This window comes from Marmota flaviventris, chromosome 1 (genome assembly GCF_047511675.1).
Source record: "Marmota flaviventris isolate mMarFla1 chromosome 1, mMarFla1.hap1, whole genome shotgun sequence".
NCBI lineage: Eukaryota > Metazoa > Chordata > Mammalia > Rodentia > Sciuridae > Marmota > Marmota flaviventris.
Window position 1 is genome coordinate 149,741,381 of NC_092498.1, and position 19,934 is coordinate 149,761,314.

The window sequence follows — 19,934 nt, forward strand, 5'->3', positions numbered from 1 at the left end:
GGAGAGTGGTGGGCCTGGCTATTTATAACTAACCCAGATCCAAAACAGCTTGTTCAAGTGGGGGTGAGGCACATAGACCCCAAGGAAACCAACCAGAAAAACCCACCTGAGAGTCACAGTGAGGATTGGGAGGCTAGCACAGGTGGGGAACAGAGAACAGCCAGCCAGGGAAGTAGGAAGGCTAGTGGGAGAGTCATTTGGGGACAGGTCATTAGGCAACAGGTTGTCACATCTGTAGACGAGGAATTCCAGGATCCTGTGGATTCTGGAAGTACAGAAAGGTAGACCCAGGGAAGCTAGACCTTACAGAGGTGCAGCAGAGTCCAGATGGGCAGAAACAGAAAGCCTGCAAACTGCCATACTGGGTGGGCCAGTATGGGCTTAATAGTTAATGAGCTAGAAAGTTCTACTGGGATTGAGGGGTCATGGATGCTCATGGCATGGAGCCACCTGCAATTAAAGTTTGGTCAGTTTCCTGGGGCAGGGGTTGATACTATTTTGCCCAGCTATCCATGCTGTCAGGGAGGTGCTGGGTGGGCTCAGTCACAAGGCCCCTTTCTCCTTGCCAACACAAAGTTCCAGCTGCACCCTGCCCCTGGGCCAGCACAGCACCTGCTGATAACTACTCCAATGCTGACACTGACACACTCAGTTTCCCCATGATCCCATGGCTGCAGCAGGCACTTTGCTGAACTAGGCCTCACAAAAACTGACTTCTTTGCTTTTTCTTATTTTCTCGACTAATTAATATTTTTGCTATATGATTATGCCCAGAAGCACAACTCGCATGGTCTGTGGGACCATGCCCAAGGCAAATAAATATGAAACAAAAACTTGCCATTAAAAAGTCTAATTTAACAATTCTCCAATGGTTCTTAGACCAACATCCCCAATTTTACTTGAAGGTAGCTGACCAGATGTGGCTATCTGGGGCATCCTTTCATGCTCACTGGCTTGGCCAGGTTGGTCTTCCATGAATTCTCTCCAAGTCTCATGCTCCTTCCTGCCCAGTGTTCTCCCCACCTTGGAACTCACTTCAATCCCCTATCACTGGCTACCTCTCCATTCCTGCTGCAGCCCCAGCTTAAGCATCTTTTCTTTCAGGAAGCTGACCCCATTGCTTCCGGGTTCCCCCTCCACATGCCCTCCAAACCCCAATGTCTCCACCCACCTGTCTATGCTGAGTCAGGTTACAGACTATAACTATAATGGCAAATTATTGTTCTGCTTTCTACCACTGCCCTGTAGCCACAAGAGTCCACCAGGAAAGAATCAGGTCTACATCCTAGAACTGTAACTAGAAATATGCCCCACATTGAGGAAACCTTCACTAAATGATTGTTAAATGAATGAAAATAAAAATTGACTGGACACCAGGGGAGCCATCCCTTTGCCTTTCAGGTGGTAAGGTCAGGTAGGCAACAGCCAGCCCTAGTGGTTCCCTCTAGGAGCTGGTCTCTGCTCTCATAGCTGGAATGTTGTAAGTGGTTATCCCACACTTGTATCTGGGTTTGGCCCTTGCAAAAAGCTTAACTCTGACCCCTGATTCTGCCACAGAAACTGCCTGGGCCCATTAAAAATGTACATTTCCTATGTTAAACTCTCAAAATTACCCTCTAGGAAGCACGGTAGGCATACATGCAGAGCAGCCCTTCAACTGTTAGTCAAATTCCTTTAGTCCTCACTGGTCACCTCCAGGGATCACTGTGCCACATCTAGTTGATCTCAACTGTGACCATAACTAGTCTTTAAAAGTTTAGGCAGCACCTTCACAGGAGGGCTGTGATCCCAGGATATGTAGTGCAGTGTTCTCCATTTCACAGAAAAAGAAACATTCCAAGGAGGTTATGGGATGATCTTAAAGCCAGCACATGCAGCTGCCAGAGCCATCTGACCACAGACTTGGGTTAGGGTTGCCTTACCATCAACCTTTGCTGGTAGTTCCACTGCTTCTCTGCTCAACAAATGGGGTGATCCAAGTAATTTTACCAAGAAAGTGAAAAAAGTGACGAGGAAGATGTGAGCTGAGACTGTTTCTACATTTTACTAGGGATGCTCTAAAATTCATGTGCTTCATGCTAGAAGAATAGAAAAGATAGGGCAGCATGTATATCTTAGCCCTCTGACCTGAGTCTTTTAAGCACTGAAATGAGGGGTTCGTGGCCCTGGGGTCCACAGATGGGTTCCCCCTGAAATTCAAAACAGAATTTTGCTATCTGTCCTCAGGCACATTTTGCTGAGGATCCATTACCTTCAGTGGGTTTCCCAAAGGTGCCCTCTCCTGCTTCTCTAGACTAAGGGTTATCTCCTAGGCCTTTCCTCTTCTCCCTTCTCCTCCCTTCCAATACAGCTTTCCATGAACCAGTATTGCCAGGAACCCAGAAGAGCCCCTAACATGCTGAGAAAGAGAGCAGCAGAGACAACTAATGCTCCCTCCTATGCTGTACAAACTTCATAGGTGTGAAACTTTAGGATTCGCATAAGTCTTTCAAACGTCTTACAGGACGATTGCCACAATCCAGGTGGGCAGGTGCCACTAGCCCTACTTTGCAAAATGAAAGTCTGCAGGGGTAAAGTTGGTTGCCCAAGGTCGCAGCTAATATGGGCCAGAGCTGGGTTCGAACCCAGGTTGGGAGGAGACGAGCGGAGGCCAGCCGCTGTATAAAGGGCAGAGGCTCTCGGGGTCGGCCTACCTGGCTGCAAAAATCAGTCTCGCTAAGTAGGCGCAGAGACTTGAGCACACCGCAGCTCTAGGACGCCCGCGCCAGCAGAGCGTGCAGGACTGCGGCGCGCGCGGAACGACGGCTCCGCCCCTATCTGGAACCATTGGACTATTGGAACGTCCGTCATTAGTCTGTGCCCAATGGGCGACGAGCCGGCGCTGTGGCGGGGCGGTGGCGCCGGGCTCCCGGTGCCCGGAGGGCGCGCGACAGCCCCCGCCCGCGGTTGGCCCGGCAACGCGCTGCGCTCGCGGCTCCGCCCCCTGCCGACGGCGGCGCGGGGCGGGAGGACCCGCGGGCGGACGGGCGGCGGGCGGCGCGGGAGGCTGGCGGAGGGAGCCAGGCCGGCCTGAGCGTGTGCGCCGCCCGCGGTCCGGTCACGTCCCCGCGCGAGCGCCGCCACCCGCGTCTTGCGGAACGAGGGCGCCGTGGCTCCCGCTTGCTGCCCCGCCCCGCCCCACCCGAAGCAGCTCATCAGATGCACCGTGCGGCGGCCAGGAGGTGAGTGAGCGCACCCGCGACCCCGATGAGCGAGGTTGAGATCCAGGGGTCGGGGGCGCAGCCGGGGTGTTCATCCCATCCCCACCTGGGGCCCCTTCTGGACCTTTGTGCTTAGGGACATTCCGGGTTGGGGGTCGCCTTGGCAGGGATGACTGGCCTAGGTGGGAGGCGGCCGCCGGCCGAGCAGGTGCCAAGGAAGGGAGGCGCGCCGGGCCGAGGAACCCGCGGGAGATGGTAGCTGCGGGCCTGCAGGGTTGGGCAGGGGGCGCCGGGGATGCCGCGCCGGACCAGCCGAGCGCCCTGGGCGGCTACCAGTGCGGAACTCGGCCGGGAGACCTGCGGGAGCTACGCTGAGGTGGGATCTCCCTCTAGGGATACTGAAAGGAGACGACCCCAGTTGGCCTGAGCGCCGGCGCGTGGCCTTCACCGGAAAGGAAGATAGGGCCCCAGAGGCCTGGGCCCGGGGACAGAAGGCTCGCAGTTTTTGGTCATTACTCTTGCAGTGAGCAGGTTCCTTGGAGGCAAGAGATGAGTATCGACCAGCTGCAATTGTAATATGTTCCCGGCTCAATATTTTTTTCCCTTAAAAGGCGGTGGGGGTGCTTGCGGGAGGGGTGTGAGGGCCTCGGGACTGGGGCTCAGTATCTTGCAGTCCATATGAAAGGGGCTCTGTCTTTAGGGCGGTGCTGAGCCGGTCTGGGTGACGATGGCAGGAATCCGCCTAGGCCGAGAATTGAGGCTCCTGTTAATCAAGAGAAGAGGATAGGAAGGCGGTGCCACAGTTCCCTGGAGTCTGAATCTGAACGTGGAGGGACCTTCCTGGTAGCCAAGGTCTGCCTAGTTTGGGGAAGCGGCTGAGTCCCTGACCTGCTCCTTTCTGCCCAAATGATTTCCCTGCCCTGGGGATTTGGTCCTGCTGCCCTCATTCCTGTCTGGAGGAAGCTCCTTGGCCAAATTCAATTAAGCAAATATTTACTGAGCTCTTGCTCCCTCAGGGCCTGGTGCTGGTGTGGACAGGGTGGGAGTGGACTAGGCCTACCCTTCCAGGACTGACTCACATCCCCACAGTGAACTATACAAAGATAACCCAGCTCCCAGTGTGGGTCCAGGGATCTCAGGAGGAGACTCAGAGAGCACAGGCTCAGGTCAGACCTGCCTGTGGGCAATGTGACATTTGAACTGGAGCTTGAAGGACATGGGTACAGTTGGAGTGGACATGGGTACAGTGCAGGGATAGGGGAGAATGGATGGAGGCCCAGAGAGTTATTTAGGCAATTGATTCTGGTGAGAGCATGAGGGTGCTTAGGAAGGAGTCAGGTTTGGCAAGAAAGGTGGATGGGGGCTTCAAGGGACTGAGGGAGCTGCTGAAGTGGCCTGACCCAATCCTTGTTAGCTGTGGTAGCCTCCTTGTTTATAAAAGGAGAACAATTCTGTGACCTCTTGAGCTGGAGTGGGGTTGGGAAGGAAATTTAAAGACTAGAGAGGGATCCTTGCAGTCTTGGCACCTTGCCTCTGGGTAGGGCCAAAGCACTGGGTAACCAGTTCACTCAGCCCCCTTCTTAGCCAGGATGGAGCCACCTGCTTTGGGGGTAAAGCTTAGCTGGTTACTGCCTTCAGGCCATGGATGATTGAGAGCAGTGACTATGGTAGTTCAGGAGTGTCCATTGGGAGTGGAGAGGGACAGGTCATGGTTGGATGAAGTGGTGTGCCTTCAATATGCCTCTTCCTATAGAGATGAAGAGGTGCTTGCGTTTGATTTGAAACTCTTCCTGTGTGTTCCTGTAACAGACATTGATTTTTTGAGACAGGAGGTGAATAAGACTAGTTCCTCCCCCTCAGAAGACCAATGTTACTTTCTGCCCTAGATCTTATCTTGGTAGTGTGCCCATCCCCAAATGTGAGTGTATACATACACACACACACTCTCTTAACTTTGGCTGAGGCCTGGGTTGCTGCAGAGAGAACAGGGCCTGCCTGCCCTCATGGGGTATGTGGTCTGGGCTGAACGGGATGAAGCCGCTTTGTTCTGTGCCTGTCACCTGGCCCATTCCAGGGGCTTGCCATGGGCCTCTGGGTTTGGAACACAGGGAATGGATTCCTCCTCTCTGTCCCAAGCCTCTTGAACTTGGTTTTCAAGGAGGAAAAGCGCCTTTGCCTGGACCTCAGGAACATCTACTGTGATTCCAGAGACATCTGGTTGTCTGGATTAACTTGGTTGCCTTGGTTGCCTGTATAGAGGGCCTTTTCAAAGAAGGAATGCTGAATGCTGGGGTAGGCTGGGTGAAAGAGTGGCCTCAGGCTAGCTACTTAATTGATGTGTGAATTTGGATGACAGTGTGTGCTCCTTCCTTCCCTAAAGGCAACAATAGGGCCAGCCATGTACTAGCCCATACTAACCTCAGGAGCCTAAGATACTGTATGGCTATAGAGGCATGCTTGTTACTGCTGCTGACCACAGCTGGCTTACAGGAACTCTGCAAGAGGCAGATTAGCTCACTGCTCCCCTGAAGACCCCAGGAATAAAACTTGGGATAACTAGGTCTCTAGGGAAACCTTTGGACAGAGGCATCAGAACGGACACCAAGGATTGGCCCTATGCAGAACCCCTGAGCAGAGGCCATGCTACAGCTTGTGCATACTTGGAAGGGGCCCAGGAGTACCCAGACTTATGCCTCTGAGTTTGGAGGCAAGAACTCCAGTGTAAGCATCAGAAGATATGAGATCAGGCCCTGGTCCAGGCCTGTCCTCTCTCAGCTTTTTTGTCCTCATCTATAAACAGAGCCAAGAGTGCTCTGCTAGATCCCCTCCCACACATTTGGCCCCTTGCACATGTCCACACTGACAGGGGAGGAAGTTTCATGGGAGTGAGCTGTCAGGAACCGCTGATGCTCCTGGAGGAGACCACAGCCCTCCTTACAGGGCCCAAGGAATGGAACCTTACATGTGGCCTTCATCCATTTATTGAGCTAATATGCACCAGCATCTGCCATGATCCAGGTACTGTGCCAGGCACAGGGGTACAGTAGAAATGTAGCATCCACTCCCAGTGCTCGCTTCCAATGGGCAGAAGCTGACACTAACACATGTAACTGTGTTGTGCAGGTAAATAAGTGCCATGCCATGCCAAACACTGAAGCAGAAGGAAGGGGGGCATCTCTCTGGAGTAGGGCTTGCTGCAGTGCAACAGAAAAGTTATGGGCAAGTTATGAGGTGGCCAAAGGAGAACACCTAGGAGCCTAGGAGAGGGGCAACAGAGGCTTGGGTGGAGTCTTGAGGCTAGTCAAGCAGAGCTCCACATGTGCCAGTAAGGTGGAAAGACCTAGACAAGTTTAGAGCAGAGGGAAGACACAAACTAATTTAGGCTTTTATAAGATCTATGCTGGAGCTGGGTTAGAGCACTTGCCTACCATGTATGAAGTACTGGGTTTGATCTCCAGTGAAAGAAGGAAAAAAAAAAAGATCTCTGCTAATGTAGGAGTATAAACTGGGCTGGGGCTAAGACCTGGAAGCCTTTCAGAACTGTGTAACATTCCAGTGAGGTAGGTGCAGTAGAGGTGATGAAAGGTAGCTGCATGGGAGATTTATTTTCAAGAGTGGCAGGTCAGACTGCTAGTGGAGAAAATGCAAGCCCAGCAGGTTTTTCATCTGAGCCACTGAAAGGACAGAGCTGGCACTAACTGAAGAAGACTTGGCAAAAGTCTTCTTCATGAGAGGCAGGGAATCTGGAGATAGACTTGAGACCTTAATAAACATCAGCACAAGTGGTGGTCAGAGGGAAAAGCAAAGTTGGAGGTAGCAACTTGGGGTCTTTGGCATCAAGGTGTGTGGGAAGCCTAGAACCAGCTGAGGTCCCTTGGGGGCATAAGGGGTCCAGAAAGGGCCAGCATGGAGTTTGAAGATTGTTTAGCCAATGAGAATAGGAGCACAGTCATGACAGCCCCTCAGGAGGTTGGAGAAGGAGGCAACCAGCTTGGCAGGTCTCCCGGGTCAAAAACTGCCATTGGGAGGGGGTGCCTGGAAATTAGTGACATGCGCAGCTCTGGGTGCACAATTTATAGGGTCCTTGTTAAGAAATTATTAAGCATCTCAAGGCGATGACAACAGAGAATTACTTCTGGCACTGGGCCCTGTGTTATTCCCTAGGTGCATGCCCATGAGATTGACCTGATTGTGGAGACTATGAAAACAATTCTGGGGCTATGATGGGCAGAGAAGGAAAGCCTGTTATATGGGCCTGTGGTATGCCCACTGCCCTTCCTCCTTTCTCTTGAATGGACAGGTAGGCTTCTGGAGTTGGTCAGACCCAGACCTGGCCCCTGGCCTGAGGAGCCCAAAATTACACATTAAGTGAAAAATTGAAAAATTGCCTGCTCTGAGTTGTCATGTCTTTCCCCTCTCTCTGTGGACCACCAGTAGCCAGCAGCTTCTTGGGTAGAAGGTAGCAGGAGGCAAGTCCAGCCTCAGCAGGCCCTGGGCAAGCATGGCCGACAGCTTCACACAATGGCTTCCTTAAATTCCTCTCTTCCACAGGAGCCTGCTACATCACGGAGTTTTGAGTTATTTGCTTCTAAATTAAGGTATAACTCTCTTTTAGAGACGTCCCTGGAGAATCCATCAAAAAGTGCTAAGAAGCGAGACTGTTAAAAGCCACAGTGCTGGGAGGGGCCTTACAAATAGTGTCAAGACTGGTATTCCTTCTAGCAGCCTCAAACCAGAAACAGACCCTGTCCAAGGGCTGTGGTGGACTGTGGTCAGAGCATATCTTTCAGAAGAATACCCCTGCACTATCAAGTGGCCCTTTCCTGCCCCTGGGATGGGGAACCACCAGGACAGGATTCCTAGGTGAGGTCTGGTCTGAGCTTTGATCCCCCTCAGCAAGGCTGCCCCTGTCAGTTGTGAAGGCCAGACTTTGTCAGAGTGTTGGGGTTGGGGAGTAGGGACTAATGTGCATATTTTCCCCAGAGCCCAGATACAATTATTAGCAAGGAGAGTATATAGAATCTGCCTTGGATTTCATAGCCAAGTGCCTTCCAGGGAACCAAAGTTCACAAACCAAAGTGCAGAAAAGGGCCTGTTTTTATCTCACTTTTATAGTCAAGGAGACAGATCTGGAGAGGTGAATTGGTTTTTCTCAGTGGCTCAGTGAGTCTAGGCATCAGACTTATTGGAAGTTATCTAGAAACCAGAGGATTCTTATTAGCCTAGGGTGACCCAGCTTCCTTCTGTTTGGCCTCGTTCTATCCCCTCGTTGGTCCCAAGAAGGATGATAGGTGAGGCCTAGTGACCTGCTGATTTAGAGTTGGCATGGCCGCTGCTGCTAGCTCTTAGGTTCTGACTCTGCTCTGGGTAGGCTGGTGGGCTACAGCAAACCCTGAACATTTTCCATCCATCCATTTCCATTCTCACTCCACACCCCTGGGGTGGGGGCAGTTCAGGGGCTGGGCTGACTTCCTATACCTGTGTGCCATAGGTCTGACACTACACCTCTTTGGGCCTCATCCTTTTCTCTAAAGTGAAGACTGAAGCACACAGGCTGTGAGGCCCCTTCTGTGCCTACACCAGTGTTCCTTTGCTGTTAGGAAAGCTTACTGTGCCAGTTGGGCCCATGGTATCGTGACACGGGAGCTTGGCTCCTCACCATCTATCTTTGCACTTTTTTGGTTTCTGCCTAAAATTGCTCCCCTCTGGTTGCTCAGTTGTTTCTCTGTGTGTCAGTGTTAAAGGCCAAGTTTCTCTGCAATGCCAGGTGGTCCTCACAGCTGCTTTTTGTTCTCACTTATGGTTCTCAGACAAGGCCATACACAAGGGAGGGTCTCCAGGTCTTTTAATTACATGTTCACTTGAGGCCATCTCTCTAGAACAGTGTTTATGTCCACACTCACGTGGTTCCTGTGCCCCTTTCCTGCTGCTCTTTTTCCCCTTGGCACTAGCCACAGTCTAACCAACTATTTTATTTATTTATTTTCTCTTTCCTGGGCCTAAATATAAGCTCTGTGAGGCAAGGACTTAGCTGTGTTCACCCCTGAGAACCAGGCTCCCAAAGCCAGTGTGCCCAAGCTGGCACCCAGGAAGTCGTGGAGAGGGACGGAAAGCGGCCTTGTGCTCTCATGTTAGAGAATTGCTGCTCTAGCTCAACCTTCTGTTTCAGAAAAGTGTGACTTTTGCCTTAGATTTGACCACCCAGTGCACACAACCCCACACATAGACACTGACTGGGCTATGTCAAGCCTGATCATGATTCACTCTGGAGCCAGAGACAGGTGAATTCCTTGTTTCTCATATTGAACCAGACACTTCAGACTGACACTTGACTCCCCAGTTCACGGTGTGACTCAGTGGGGCCTTTTTCAGATGTTGGGGATTCACATAGGCATGTTTATGGGAAAATGTCCCAAGAGGATGAGACAAGATTCTGATGGAAGTAAAAGAACATGGTGAGAGCCAAGTAGCCTTTCCAGGTAACCCCTGTGCACCAGGGTCAAGGAACGGCCTGTCAGTCAGGGATGCAGGGCAGCTCGGTGCAAAGCAAGGCCCTAGACCTGGTTCTGCCTATAAAGATGACCCTGGTGAGTCTTTTTTACTCTCTGAGCCTCAGTTTCTTCACATTCATTCATTCATTCATTGCTAGGGCTTAAATCCAGGGAATTGTGCATACTAGGCAAGTACTGTACTGCTGACCTGTACCCCCAGCCTTCCTCACCTTTAAATCAAAAGCTCTGGGCCTTTGATGTAGTTCTCAATTCTTATTCCAGATTTGGAGTGACCACCCAAAGCACACTGTGCTAAAGAGAATTCTAAGGCTATGTTGTGGCTCAGAGAGGAAGCAGTCATGGCTGGGTAATAATATCTACAATTGGTCCAGGAGACAGGATTTAGACACATTTGCCAACAACTAACCAGCCTCACTACTGCACTCCTCTTCTTGCCTAGCAACTTTAATTCATTCCCTCTCTTATTCCTTGGGAACACTGACCTAACCCCCCTAATTATGTAAGTACTCTCCTTTTTCCTCAACACTTCCCCAGCTGACATCTGGAGTGTCAAGCAGCTTGGGTCATTGTTGAATGTCTGTTCCCATCTCAGCTGACACTTTGTTCCCTTCGGTGCCCCTGGGTCCAGCCCCATGTCTGGCCCAGTGTAGCTTCTCTCTACACATTGAGGCCTAGTGACCTGCTGACCTAGAGGCCTAGTGACCTGCTGAATTAATGAATGAGCAAGTGAATGAGTGAGACTGACTCAACCACTAAGCTCTGAAGATTCAGGAGCCTCCTCCTGGTTATAAGTCTTGCACTGAGTTTTATTCCAGCAAGGAACTCCAAGAAGCCTGCCTATCTGCATAGACAGGATCATCACAGAAGAAGAGTACAAAACTGTGTGGTTTTGGCTGTAGATGTTATAGGAGTGGGGACAACATTGGAATAAGGAACAGCAGAGTGACCAGGGGGACCTAAAGGTATGAGAGACCTAGTCTCTGTATCCTGTGGAGAGCCCAGTGCTCCTGTCTGACCTTGGCTTTAGGGGGGTCTGTTAGGTTTCACTGGGTGAGAAAACTTTTCAAATTCTTGGTGGCGGGGGGTGGGCTCTGAAGACCCTCCTTGACAAAGTATTAAAGAATTAGACACCTACCTCCCTTGTTCTGGCTCCAGCATGCTCTGGACCCATGGGAAAGGCAACTTGACCACAGCTGGTGGTTGTCCCATGGAGGGCTGGTGCTCCTGCCTGATGAGTGGGGTTTGAATTGGCAGGACAGGGTGGAGAGGGGTCATAAGGTTGGGGGCTTTGTGCTGACTGAGGGCCTACCCTTGTGCCTCTCTCCTTCCCCTATATGGCATGTCCTTTCTGGCCTTAGTTGCCCCAGCAGGCCTGCACTACCCACCCTTCTTGCTTCCTATGACTCTGTGGACTGACTACCAGGACCCTGGCTGTCTGGCCTGACATCTAGCCCATTAGTGAGTGTGGGTGTGGGTGGCCTGCCCTAAGCCAGGGTCTCCTCTAGTGTGATTGCCCCCCTCACCCACTCTGTTACCTCTGATAATGCTGTGCAAACATATTTCTCGATAAAATGCTAGGAAGAAAAATAATTAGAGTGTTGCCTCCATTATCCAATTTCTGATTAATCAAACTCTCTTTGTCCTCGGCCAAAATCTATTCATTTCCCTTAAACACTGGGCTGGTGCCAGGCATCGATTTCTTCTACGATAACACCATGCACACACGCACATTCCCAGCTCTGCCCTGCCCTGTGGTAGGGACTGTACAGAGGCACTGATGAGATTGTTCTTGTCCTCCCAGTTCTACCTACCTTTTCCAGGGAGCATCATGGCCATGCCGGCATCTCATCCCTGCTCAGCTCAGTTCTTTGACTGAACTTGCCCCTTACACACACTACTTGACTTTGGACTCTGGTTATGTTCTGGGGCAGAAGGATGGACTTCAGTCTCAGACTCTGGTAGTCCAGGTTTGGGGAAATGTCCCTGTCACTGGCACAAGAAGACAGCCAGGGCTGGGGGCTTGTAAGTAGGGTTGGGTAGGGGTACATTTTCCATATGGCAATAGAAATCCAGCCCCAAAGAATTTACAAGATGAGGGACATCCTGAACCTGGGAGCTCAGCAGTGGGGCAGCATCAGGGTCAACTAGCCATCCATCCACTGTGTCTATCCAAGGGAAGACCAAGAGCCTTTTCAGAAGATTGTTCAGATATCCCCAGCTGTCCTCTCCCTTCACCAAGTTAACCCATCCCTCATTCAATCACTACAAAGTGTTGGGCTTGATTTAACAGTATCTGCTTTATGCCACGTCCTTGTAGGCATGTGGGATGTGTCAGGGAGCAAACAGTGGTGTTTGCATTGTTATGAGCATAATTTGGGAAGGGTATAGTGCCCACCCTAAGTGAATGATGCAGCAGTGTGTTAGAGAAGGACAGTGCTGTGGGCTAAAACATTGTGGACCAAGATATGTGGCGTAGGCTGGGGTTGTTGTAAATAGGATAAGTAGGGTAGCCTCCTGAGGAGGAGACATCCAAGCCATTGAATTGGGGGGAATGGGCCACCTGGCTTTGGACAAAGCTTTTTAGATGGAAGGAACAGTTAATGCAAAGGCCCTGAGTTGAGAGTGAGCTGTATGTGCTGGAGAATCAGTAGGGAGGTCAGCAAGGGACCAGTGTGGCAGATTCTGGGAGGTAGAGAGCATAGTGGGAGGCAATTGGAGAAGCTGGACTAGTCCACAGCCCGGGACCCTAGAAGAACTATGACCCTAGCTCTGAAGTGAGATGGCAAGGGACAGAAAACTTCAAGCACAAAAGAAATATGTCCTTTCTTGTTTTTATGAGAAGCCCCCTGTCTGCTGGTAGAGCACCACTTACAGGGAGGTGGGAACAACAAGGAGATAGATAAGTGACTGCCAGAGGAGGGGCTGGCTGGGCATGATGAGCTCAATGGTCTCGTAATGGGCAGGGTCAGAAGGTCAGCTGAAGGCTCCCTTGAGACCAACCAGGCCCAGCCCTGACCTGAGGCTCCAGACCCTATTAGAAAGGAAGAAGGTAGAAGGAAGGTATGCCAGGCATGTTATGGATGCTGTAGTGCCCCAGGATTCCTTCCTGTGGGTGCACTGTCACCAAGTACAGTCCCAATAGTTCATGGTTGCACCCCTCATCAGACTTCTGCCCTCAAGCCCTTCATGTCTCCTGTCCTAGAGATGCCTGGAAGGTTCTACCCAGTTCCCTCAAGGTGGGACAACTATGTAGTCCTTCTGCCTCCGGAGCTCCTTGTGGGGTCCGGTCAAGACGGCTGGAATCTCACTGTGCCTAGCTTCTTCCCTGGCCCTTTCCTGAATCTCTGTCTCCTCTGTTGGTTTCTCCTGATGCTATGCCTCCATTGATCATAGGTACAGGAATGTTCTGCTCAACTTCTACCTCTTAAGGACCTGATCAGGATGGGTTCAGCAGCAGCTGCAGGTTTGGACACTCCTGGGGGTGGCCTATCACAGGCAGAAGGATTGGTGCCAGCTACTGAGAGTTACCTGAAACAGAATCCCAGGCTGTTGGCCTCAGAAGGACCTACAGTGCTTGGAAAAATGCATATTCCTGGGCTCTTCCTGAGACAGAGGGTGGAGGGAATCTGTACTTCTTTGAGAGCCTCTGATTTCCTGGCTGGTGGCCTGCATGAGCTGGTCTTAATACATGAGTGAGTTTAGGAGACTTGGGAAGAAGGCTGTGGGCCAGAGCAAGGAAGAAAAGGGGAAGTTGATAGACAGGGCGTGCTGCATACCTTCCAGATGTGAGAAAGAAGAAAGGGGCTGCAGAGAAATAGGAAAGGTCCTAGGAAGGAGTTGTCACTCATCTGGCCCCATGGAATTCTTACCAGAGAGAGTCTAACCATGGTTTGAGGGTGGGAGTATCACACTCAGAGGTAAGGACAGGAAATTGCAGGGGTCCAGAATGGTGAAATCAGACTCCCACCCAGCTGAGGAGCCTCATTGAAAGTCAGCGATTAACCTTCCCTAGGGAAGCCAGGGCTGGGGGATCCTGGGACCATAGCTGCCCCAGGCAGCAATTCCTTTGGCTCCCATTGAAGCTCCTTACCTCTTAACTGTCATATCCCTCCTCCCCGTCACAGCTCCCATGATAGGTAGAACCTTCCATTTTAATTTATCTGTTTACTTCTGGCCTAGAGAGGCATCTGGCTCCATTGCCTCGTAAGTCAGTGCTCCTCAGGTAGTGCTGTCACCTCTCATCTACTGAGCCTTGTTGGCTGTGGGTCAGAAGACTGGACACATAGCAGAGGGCGTCCAGAGCTAAGATAGCACAGGGCCACAGGGAAGGGCCTCCCTGGTCATCTAATGTCAATTTTTAGCAGAGGGACTCTGATAGGCTATGACCTGCCCAACTAGGGCAGAGCCATTAGTTGGGTTGGAGCCTGTCTGCAAATGGGGGAACACTAACCCTAGTCCTTCCTACCATCTGCTTGAACTCTAGTTTCAAAATAAGCAGGGAGCTTAGAGGAGACAAAGAAAGGAGGCCTGTTTTTAAGGGGAGACCTGCTGCCAGCCTGTGGTGCCAAGACCATAGGTTGTAAGGGCAGCACGGAGAAACTAACCCTGTGGTCTGGGCCCAAGTGACCAGGAGGCAGAAGGACTACATAGTTGTCCCACCTGACTACAAAGAACCCACAAACACAAAGTCACATGTTCCCAAGCCTGAATCAGTAATATCTTACACATGCACATGCTATCATTTTTCAAATATTTGGGGGAGATTTTGTGATAAATGAAATGCAAAGTCATTTACAAGCACTATAGAAAGCTTGGCAAGCAAAAGCCCTTTTTCTCTGTGTCATCTGCACTTGCTGGATAAATGAGCGCTCTCCATTCTCACTGTGAAGCATGCTGGCCTGTGTTAGTGGTAGGCCGAGCACCCCTGAGTATTTCTGCTCATACCCCTGAGTTGGATGGATGTCTCAAACCTGTTTATACAGTTTTTCCTTACTATAGTTACATCCTTGAATGTTACATAAACTGATAGAAAATGAGCATAAAGGGGGCTTTTATGGAAATCAAAATGGATGCTTCAGAAAGCCTCAGAAGCTATGGTCAGTTTGATGTGGATGAGACAGAAGTTTGGGAATAAGAAGTCTTAAAAATCTATTCTGATAACTTGGCCACCTCATTGGTGGAAAAAGCAACTGGATATGGCACAAGGTGTGCTGTGGTTTATATAAGGACAGTGCCAGCAATATCAGAATGTGAACCTGTACTCCAGAAAAAGATCTCAGCCCTTTCCAGACCTTGGTATGCAAATGTATGGGTATCTGTTTTAAAGTACTTATATATCATTTCTTAGGACTCCCTGCTATAACTCACATTTCAGTAGGCTAGCCAGCCAGCAGCCCAAACTTTGATGACAACTTTCAGTCATTAATGGATATTAGAAACATTCCTATAATAATGTTGGAATCTGCAAGTTGGTTTATTTGGTTGTTGTTGTTGTTGTTGTTTTTTGTTTTTGTTGTTGTTGTTGTTATTGTTTTTTGTTTTCTTGCATGAGGGGAGACCAGTCTACTTGAAAAGGTAGTAAACCATGGTCTGCAGCAGAGACAAGGCCACAGAGGCTGAAAAATAGGAGGAGGATGCATGGCAACATAGCAGAACTCCCAGGACAGGCCAACCTGAAAATTCCTTTCCTCTCCCTAGGAGGCAAAGGATCCTTAGAGCTTCCAAACCACCCCAGTGAAAGATTCCAGAGGCAACATGCAGGGAAGGGAAGTGTGGGGCTTTATAGCATGGAAGGATGTGGGGCAAGGGCCACACAGGACCAGCAGAATAATTTACCCAGAGCCAAGGCTGCCAAGGCCCTAGCCCAGGGTGTGCTGCATGCAGAGCCCACACTTGCCCCTGCCCTTGCTCCCAAAGGCTCCCATCTTATTTAGCAATGTCTGAAGTGGTCAAAAAGGTGTTTCCAAAGGGGCTGGATCTGACTAGGATGGGAGTAGGCAGCAAGAATCTCCTGCAATGAAAGCTCCAGGATGGTGGGAGAATGAGTGGAGCGGTTAGCAGAAGCTTCAGGAGGACTCTTGTCCCACACAGGAGAAGGAGCTGGAAACTGCTGAGTTTGGGATCTATAAGGGACTGGCCTGCAGCTCTTAGAGGGGTGGGTATAATGTCCATTTGAGGAGTATTTGTGGAGAGGAGCAAGAGGACCAAAGGAAGCCTGGGCATGGAGGCAGGCAGACAGTGGGGCCCGTAGAATCCCAACAGAGCTGGGTCCCAGAATCCTAGGAGCATGAGGGCTCCAGGAGCTATTCATGGGTCAACAGAGACCTTAGGGCCTAAGTTTCAGTATGGACTGCGTTGTGACTCCTCTGCCACAGACATTTAGAAGAGGTCATGTTAGGTGACATGCTCAAAGGGAGTGCTGGGGAAGCTTCTGAGCTCTTTCTTTTACAAACATATTTTGATGTTCATCCATCTACCCATCCATCTGCTCTGCAAATCTTTCACACAGCACCTGCTTCAAGGGAAGTAGAGCTGGCAACTGGGGGAGAGAAGTCAGGGTAGCAACCCAGACCAACCTGCTGTGGGGAACCCGAGGAAACCACACACACACACACACACACACACACACACACACACACACTACAGTCAGGGAGGGCCCCTCTAGAGGAGCCAGCGGCTCCAAGACTGGTAAGGGCCTGTGTGTAGATATCTCTGCCTTCTCTTCCCAGGGTGAGATTAAGTCCCACTACTGACCTAGCCATATACCACACTTGGTTCAAGGTTACATTGGGCTGAGTTGTGAGTGCAGACTGAGTCCACTAAGCTCAAAGGGAAGGAGGCTCTCCCTGAGTCGTTTGAAAGGGGGCTTCTCAGCCAAATAGGGTGGAGCAGGGCACTGTGGGCATGGGGATAAGAGATGTAGCCATGGAAGCAGGAACCAGGAAGGAAGGGGCAAGGTGTGCAGATTGTCTTTCCCCAAAGAGCAATTCCTAGGAATGTAGCCTGTCCCCATTCCTTGTCCATTGTCATTGACATCAGGGCAAACAGGAGTTTTTATCTCCTCAGAAAGATGTAACTTTTTAGTCCCCAAATACGTGCTGTATCAAAAACGTAAAACCCTCAGGCCCTTCTTGCAGACAGTGACACTGGGCAGGTGAAGAGACACAAGTAAGCCAAAAGGCAGTGTGCATGTATGTAGCTATGTTATTGACACTCACTGAACACCTGCTCCTTGCTGGCACTACTCAGTGCTGGGATGTGGTCTTGAGAAATGGGAGTCTTGTCTTTTACACGGAGGCCCACTGAGGAGCTGGACAGCCAGCCATTCAATGAAGACATTTCATATGGCCAAACTAGAAAAGCAATGAACGTATGTCCCCACCTCCAAGACGAACATGGGTACAGATCCCAACCCAGCTCACTCCAGTGCACATTGGTTTTGTGTTCTACCCTCACAAAGCATGTCTGAATGGCATCATGTGCTGTAGCATGGAAGTGCTTCTCCCTAATCCAGGAAAACTGCTGCTCCAGGAGTCCTGGTGCCCCTGTCCTGTCCTGGTTCCCCTGTACAGTCCTGCCCAAGGGTGCTCAGCCCATCCACATCAGCTACCTACACCAAGTAAGAGCCTCCTTCCCCAAATGGGAATCCTCTTCCCTGAGCTTTCTCAGGGACAGCACTCAGGCTTGGAACCCCCTACTCAGAGGGGTGGACATGTTTTTCAGGATACCCTCCACCAGGCTGCCATGAGCCACAGGAAACTTACAGAATTCCCATCTGCCCTGTCTGGGGTCAGCTCTAGGAGTTGCCCAGGCTATTTGCATCCTCAACCAGGGAGGACTGGTGCCATTCTATATCTTTGCTGAATGTTTGTCTCCACAGAGCTTATCTTTATCAGTAATAGCCTGGCTCTCTTACTTATGGTCTTTTTACTTATGGTCTTCTTAACCAGAGTATAAGCTCTTTAATGCACAGACTCAGCTCACTCCCCCCCCCCCACCGTGTGCCGCTGCCCTATGCAGGGTGGCACACATTGGGGTTGGATTCTGAGCGAATATTGATTTCAGTGGGCTGATAGATCACTTTGCCCACAGAGATCTGAGGGTAGTTAACCTCGGGCCCAGACACACATACTGAGTTATTCAGGAGTAATGCGTGAAGTGGTGGAGGGTAGGTACCCTGCTGAACAAGCAAGTGGAATTGAGCTAGGATGGGATTGACCCACTTTACTGAGACAAGAGGCAGCCTCTGGCCTAAGGACAAGAAGTACTGTGTTGACACCATAGACCAAGAGTCCCATCCCTGGGTGTCATAGCCAAGAGAGCCTCTGAGCCTAGGCTTCCTGTGCACCCTCTCTGTGTCCCCAGGAGCTAGTAGGGACAAAGCCCAGCTTCTCAACAGGGGGCTGTGCAGCTACCAGACCATACAAGGTGGCCTGAGGGCAGTCATGAACAGAGCTAACCCTTCCTACCAAGATAGTAATCCTTTTATTTTTCTCTCAACCCTTTTCCTTCAAGGAGAAAATCCCAGTTTGTGAGAAAATCTCACAACCTCCAGCAGGCTCTAATCCCCACCATTTAACAAACAGAGAGTGGCTTCACCTGGCTCTTGTGCAGATACCAGGCCCTAGCTAGCAGCAAAAGCGGTTCCTTTATGCTGTTCTATATTTTAGATTACTTTTGTCTGTTGTGAGTGACTCTGGCTTTCCATTTAAAGTACAGTTATTTAAGTAAAAGAGTGAATCCATTTAAAGAAAAACATTGAGTAAATAGCAGCAGGTGATACCCAGATGTAGCCATGTTAGATTGTGATGTCAGGGTGCCAAGAGGTGGAGAGCTTGATGGAAGTTGAGCCTTATAGACTCTCAGCTGGGTGACCCCAAGGAAATCCCCTCCTCTATTTAAATCTTGGTTTCTGTATCTGCAAAATTATGGCCACCTCCCAAGCATATCATGCAAGATAACATGTATGCCAGCACAGGCCAATGCCACAGCAGTGGTAGCAGACAGATGTGGATGAAAGTACATTTGTCCCCAGCATCTCTAGCCTTGGGCTGTTGGGCCCAGGTTTCCTGTGTACCTTCCTCCTCATGATGGAGGCATGCTTTAGACATGGAAAGCACAGCCAAGCTATGGCTGGGATCTGTAGCCTTCTTCCTGATCCTGCCATGCCCAGTCTTCCTGGAATGGATGCTCCCCAGAGTCTAACCCACAGCTATCCCTAATTATCGAAGAACACACATGGAAACACCTCCATGAAAAGTATGCCAGAACCCTCCCTGCACTGTGATTGGACCATTATAGTGATGTGTGGGACAAGACTGGCGTGGGAATCTGACCAGAGAGACAAAACTTCCAGTTGTGTTGTCTTGGCATTTGTGGAGTTCCTTTCACCCTGAGAAGAGTCCGGGTTGATAGGGAAGGGAAGTTGGAAATGACAGAAGAGGTGGGCAGCACAAAGGACACCTGGCTCCTCGGAGACCACCAAGGAGCCACCGCAGTGGAGAAGGTCCCTGTGGGTCCAAGCCTGGCTCTGGGAAAACCGAATGACAGCTATAACACTTGGGCAGGAGAGAAACATTCAGTATGTCAGTTGAAAGCAGAAAGCACAATGCCAGTAAGCCAGGCATAAAAGGGCAGTGGAAAATGTTTCCTTATTAAGAGGGAAGGAAACTGATTATCAGTGGCAGCCGCAGGCACATGCTTTTCCGGACCTTCAATTTCTAAAATAGAGCCACTTAGTAACAGCTGACTAGGGGATAGTGGGTCCAGAGAGCAAAGGAGAAGACCTACTCTTTAAAAGGAGATGGAAATACCCTGAATAAGTTTGGGCCTACGGGTTCTCATGCTAGCCTGGGAGGCAAGGGAAGCACCTTAGGACTAGTGATTCAGGCAACCTAAGACCAGCAGTGCCTCAGGTGTGGGTTCAGGGAACTCCACATGCATTTCTCCTGCCAGATCCTGCAAACCATGAGACATAGGCTGGCTGTGGGGTGGGGCCCTCTCCGGGAAGGGCCTGTAATCACAGACACAGTGAGCTCCATCTGCTGCCACCAGGCCAACCTCCCTCTGCTCTCTCCAGGTCATCACAGAACAGCCGTTGGGTGCCAGGGTAGAGCTCTAGGCAGTAGAAGGGCCACACTGCCAGGGCAGAGACATCTGAGCAAACTGGGGTAGGGGTGAGCAGTGCTGAGTCATAACCCCATTTAGGGCTCCCTGAGCAGTT

General features: G+C 50.6%; 2 protein-coding genes across 2 annotated transcripts in view; one reads left to right on the forward strand and one right to left on the reverse strand.

Moving 5' to 3' along the window:
• Positions 1–19,934, reverse strand: part of Rsph14 (radial spoke head 14 homolog) — a 76,707-nt gene that overhangs the window by 5,998 nt on the left and 50,775 nt on the right. The window lies entirely within an intron of this gene.
• Gnaz (G protein subunit alpha z) overlaps positions 3,142–19,934 on the forward strand; it is a 53,019-nt gene continuing 36,226 nt past the window's right edge. The window contains exon 1 of the mRNA XM_027923420.2: positions 3,142–3,221. The gene's annotated coding sequence lies outside the window, so the exon portion shown is untranslated. The remainder of the gene's footprint in view (positions 3,222–19,934) is intronic.